The following is a 6,000-nucleotide window of genomic DNA, read 5'->3' on the forward strand; positions in this document are numbered from 1 at the left end:
AATCTGTTTCTTTGCTTCTGTTTATACCTACTAGATACAGATGGTATGACTACTATCCTTTATCGTGGTTAATTTTGATTTAAAAAAAAGGGATGCAAAAAGTTGACTGTTAAGGCAGGCAGAGACTAAAAGAAGTCTCTGATTAGGCATATTTTTTTTTCTTTTAGTTTAAGATTTCTGCTTCTGTCCACAATGAACTAAGAGAGGCCAGATTTACCAGCCTACCTGAAAATAATCATATATGAAACAATGATTTCTAAGATATTGGACCTTAGGCAACAAGAGACAGTGATTCTTGAGAGATGGGAAACAAATGAGGTAAACCCTATGATTACATCAACTTTAAGCCTTTAGAGAGTTTCCAGGCAGTTCCTCAGGGAGCAGTAATTCAGAGCCTGGCAGATTTCTTGAGTTAAGGAGCAGGAGATGAGAGTTTGGGGAGACCAAAGCAGCTAGAGAATAGAGTGTTGGAGAGTAGAGAGTAGCAGGTATTCAGTAGTGTACCAATCAGTGCATGCAAGTCAGGAAACTATCTGTGCCTGGGGAAAAAAAGCCATCAGAAAGGACTAGAGGGAACAGTGACCAAGGCTCAGACAGGGCTGGGAATACTGCCTGTTGACACCAGGCAGACTGAAAAACCTCATTACTCACGGGGCAGCCAGTAAAGTACTCAGAAGTGTCTTGCCTCAGTTATGAGGAATAACTAGTCATAGAATAACAAAGTCTGTGAGTCTTTATACGAATACCAAATTACTCAGGAAGTCATAAGTTAAAATTCACAATGTCTGAGATCCAATCAAAATTTACTAGCAAATAAACAGGAAAAATGACATATAAAGAGAAGAAAAATCAGTCAATCAAAACCATCTCAGAACTGACACAGATGTTGAATTAGCAGAAAATTATATTTAAAGGTTATTATAACAGTATCCCAGATGCTCAAGAGTTAAGGAAAGATATGGAATATTTTAAAGACACAAATCAAATTTCTAGAGTTGAAAATTACGTTTGAAATGAAAAATACATTGCCCAAGATTAACAGCAGATTAGACATGTTAGAAGAAAAGATTAGCGAACTTGGAGACATAGCAATAGGAAACATCCAAAATGAAACAGAGAGAAGGATAATTTTTAAAAACTGAATAAAAGCATCAGTGAGCAATGGAACAACTTCAGTCATCCTAGTATGCATGTATTGAGGGTCTGAAAGTAGAGGAAAGGGTGTGGGAGAGAAAAAATGTTTGAAGAAATAATTGCCAAAAATTTTACAAATTTGATGAAAACCATAAACCCACAGGTCCAGGAAGTGCAATAAGTACAAAAAAAAAAAAAGAAGAAAAAGAAAAAGAAAAAAAGAAAAGAAAAGAAAAGAAAACTACACCAAAGTATCTTATAAACGAATCACTCCAAAGCATTGTAAGGAGAAAATCTTAAAAGCTTCCAGAATAAAAGATGAGGAACAAAGACAAGGGTAAGAGCAGATTTCTCATTAGAAATAATGCAAGTGAGAAGACAGTGAATCCACATCTTTAAGGAATTGAAATTTAAAAAATCAGACTAGAATTCTTTATTCAGCAAAAATGTCTTTCAAAAAAATACATGTGAAATAAAGACTTTTACAAATGTACGAAAGCTGAAAGAATTCAACACAAACTGATCTGAACTAAAAGAGAAGTTACAGGAAGTCCTTCAGGCAGAAGAAAAATGATACCAGATGAAAACATGGGTATACAAAAAAGGAATGGAGAGCACTGGATATATTAACTACATTGGTACACATATAAGATTTTTTATTATTGAAATGTTTAAAAGATAAATGACGAAACAAAAATAGCAATGTATTGTGGAATTTATATTATAAGTAAAATGTAAGATAACAATAGCATTATAGCTGAGAGAGAAGTAATGGAAGTATTTTAATTGTAAGAGTTTTATACTACACATGATGTGGTAAAATATTACTTGAAGGTTGATTATAAGTTAAACATGGATACTATAAAGCAACCATGAAAAAGGAAATCAAAGAGTTGTCACTAATAAGCCAACAAAGGAGATGAAATGGAATTACAAAACAAATACTTCATCCAGAAGCAGGTAGAAAAAGGGAAAAAACGGAATGAAGAACAAATGCAACAGGGAGAAAACAAATAAATAGCAGTATGATTGAGTTAAATCTAATCGTATCAATAATCATGTTAGGTGAAAATGGTCTAAACGCCTCAATTAAAAAACAGGGGTTGTCACATTATATAAAAAAGCAAGACCCATTTATATGCTGCTCACAAGACATGCGCTTTAAATATAAAGACACAAATATGTTAAAAGCAGCAGGATGGAAAAAGATGAACCATGATAATACTAACCTAAAGAAAACTGGTTTGGCTATGTTATATTAAAAATGTGAATTTGAGAGCAAAGAATATTACCAGGGATAATGAACATCATTTTATAGCAATAAAGGGATCATTTCAACAAGAGAACACAATATTCCTAAACATTTATGACTGTATTAACAGAGCTTCAAAATACATGAAGGAAATATGATAGAATTGCAAGGAGAAATAGACAAACCACAATTATAATCAGATATATGAGTTGTGTCTCTTAATAATTGGTAGAATAAGAGAAAAGAAAGAATATGCCCACACAAAGACATGAACAGGAATATTCGTAATAACTTCATTTTCCTGGAAACAAAAGCAAAAACAAGTATTTATCAACAAGTGAATGGATAATCAAATTGTAGCATATCTTTAAAATAGAGTATTTTTTAGCAATAAAAAGTAATGGACTATTGATAAACAAATATGGATAAATTGCAAAATAATCAGTGACTGAAGTGTACATATTGTATGATTCTATTTATACAAAACTAGAAAATGTCAACAAATTTATAGTGACAGGAAGCAGATCTGGAGGTTGCCTGGGTTAGGAGCAGAATGGGGTGAGAAGGAAGAATTATAAAGGAACATGTGGAAACTTTTATGGGGCGATGGATGTGTTCATTACCTTGATTTTGTTGATTGTTCCATGAGGATGGAGATATATGTGTGTGTGTGTGTGTATGTATGTATGTATATATGTCAAATTTTACCATTTAAATATGTACACTTTATTGAATATCAATTATATCTCAATAAAGTTGATTTAAAAAATTTAAAAATAGAATTTGTATTGAGACAAAATACATTTATTGGAATTACCCACTTTGAAGGTGACTTGGTCTGTGAAAGAGAAGTATCCTTTGTTGATAAGGTTGTAAGCCACTGCCTACCTCAGTGGCTTTTCTTCAATCCTGGACTATGTCGTCAGCCCTGCTACAAACAAGCAGCAAGTTCAAATAAGGAGCAAACCTTATCCTACATCAATTGTGATCCAACTCAGATTTGAGGAGAACACCTGGTATTCTCATTTCTGGGCTTACATAGTCTATATGAAATACCACAGAATATGACTGTTCATTTATCAGCAGTGCAGAGAAGTTTGGGGTCTGTTTTCCCATTTTAAAATGACTCATTTACTAAAGGTTTAATTCTAGTATCAAAAGATGAAATGATTCAACAAAATAAATGCCTTCTGAGAAGAAAAATATTCCTTTCTTGGGTGATAGCTAAATTCATGCATAGTGAGCATTTCCTTTGTTTCCATCTGGTCAAGATTTGAAGTCAGTGATGCACCGTTTTCCTCACAAATCATGCAGAAATCCTTACATAGATACGGATAAGGATTTTACTACCGAAATGGCGTGGGGTGTCAAATACGCAATAGATTACTTCTCAAAAAATGCAGAACCAACCTCCAGACTGCAGATTCTTGGAGAAGGAAAACCAAAAACAAAAAACAATAGTGCAATATTTTGACCCTCACTTAAAATAAAGATTTACATTTCCATTGCTAAAATTTCTAAAGATAAAAATAAATGGAAGTAAAAATTAACTCATTTAGGAAGAATAGTTACTTTCTTCCCCTACTTCTTCCCCCAGAGCATTTAGAGCATGTTCTACACTTAGTCTTGTCCTTTAAAGTTTCAAAAGGCTGGAGAATAAATCAGCAAAACAAATCTATACTTATACAGTGTGTGCACATATGCATATGTGTACATAAACATATATGTGCACATATAAACACGCATGTGTATGTGTGTGCATATACACACGTACATGCAATGGAATAAAATTGCAAAAGGTCATCAACTGTGCGTAGAGCCACTGAATCTTTCCATGACTCCTGGCAGCTCCACAGTTATTGAAAGGCTACAGAAACTTGAAGACTTTTCATCTCTTAAGTGTCAAAGTCATATTAGAATTGAAAACTTGAACTAGTTGATTTTAGGTCATGGAGCCCAGGATTTTTTTTTTTTTTTTTTGAAGATGCAGAAGTTTTTATTGGTCACCAGTTCCCCAAAGGGCACCCTGCTTCTGCTGCCTCAGTGCCTCGGAACTTTGGTGTCATTGGTCTCAGATACCCCTTTGCCGTCCACGATCCTGCGGGTGGTGGTCTTGTGGATGGTTTGCATGGAGTTGCTGCTGCACAGGGCATCGCCGAGACTGAAGTCCTCTCTGTCTTTTAGCAAGCGATGATAGATGTCAGTCTCAGTCTTCAGCTTGACCTTGATGTTCAGCAGGGTCTTGTACTCCTGGGCCTGGCGCTGCCCCTCTGCCCGGGTCTGTGACAGCTCTGACTCCAGGTGCAGCAGGACCCCACTGAGCTGCTCCATCTGCAGGGCATAGCGGACTTCCACCTCCCCCAGGCTGTTTTCCAGGCTGGCTTTCAGGTTTCTCATGGAGGCCAGGTCAATTTCCAAGGACTGGTATGTCTCAGCTCCGTAAGTGTCATCTCAGCAGCTCCTATCTCAGCGGGCTCAGAGGTGACCACTGTGGTGCTCTCTTCAATCTGCTGAGACCAGTACTTGTCCAGCTCCTCTCAGTTCTTCTGAGCCAACTCATCATACTGGGCTTGGATGTCTGCCCTGATCTTGCTGAAGTCCTGAGACTTGGGGGCATCCACCTCCATGGTCAGCCCAGAGCTGGCAATCTGGGCTTGTAGGCTCTTTACTTCGTCCTCATAGTTCCTCTTCATGAAGAGCATCTCCTCCTTGAGATCCTCGATCTCTGTCTCCAGCTGCAGCCGAGTGACGTTAGTGTCATCAATGACCTTGCAGAGCCCATGGATGTCACTCTCCACAGACTGGCTCATGGCCAGCTCAGTCTGATACTTGACTCTGAAGTCATCAGCAGCCAGCTGGGCATTGTCAATCTGCAGAATGATGGAGGCATTGTCCACAGAAATTTCAAAGATCTGAGCCCTCAGTTCCTGGATGACCTTGAAGTAGTGGCTCCAGTCCCTGACCTGGGGTCCCTTCTTCTCCAGGTGTTCCCAAATTTTGCCCTCCAGTCTCCGATTCTCGGTCTCCAGTTCCTCACCCTGTCCAGGTAGGAGGCTAGGCAGTCGTTCAGGGTTTGCATGGTCTCCTTCTCACCCTGGATGCTCCCCATTCCTGCCAGACCCCCAGCCACCCTGCCAGCCAAGCCCCCGAACCCTCAGCCACCCCGGGAGCTAGAGGAGCGGGACACGGAGATCCAGGAACCTGAGCCCCCTGTGCCCGCATAGATGCTAGCCACGCTGCTGGCCGGCCGGACCTGGTGGCTGGGCAACTGGACTGAGCCCAGGGATCGGTAGTTGGTGGAGAAGGTGGTGGAGCGGGTGGTGAAGCTCATGTTGTCTGGGGAGTAAGGCGAGAGGCCAAGACTCAGCAGCCTAGGATTTCAGGGCCAGAAATCATCCAGATAAAAATCCATTTAGCAGAATGGGATTTAGTCACCAGGCATTCCTGAAGACAAAGTGTGGTCCTGGGGTCAGCAGCTTCAGCAGCATCTGGGAACTTATTTGAAATGCAAATTCTCTGACCCAATCCTAGATCCATTGAATCAGACACTCTGGAAGTGCAGCTCAGCAATCTCTCTAGTGGTCTCTGGGGCTCTTTCTTTTCTCGAGTGTTGG

General features: G+C 39.1%; 1 pseudogene; it reads right to left on the reverse strand.

Annotated features, from left to right (window-relative positions):
• Positions 1 to 4,426: 4,426 nt before the first annotated feature.
• LOC119535090 lies at positions 4,427 to 5,717 on the reverse strand (annotated as a pseudogene).
• Between the last annotated feature and the right edge of the window lie 283 nt (positions 5,718 to 6,000).

Source organism: Choloepus didactylus, chromosome 5, assembly GCF_015220235.1.
Source record: "Choloepus didactylus isolate mChoDid1 chromosome 5, mChoDid1.pri, whole genome shotgun sequence".
NCBI lineage: Eukaryota > Metazoa > Chordata > Mammalia > Pilosa > Megalonychidae > Choloepus > Choloepus didactylus.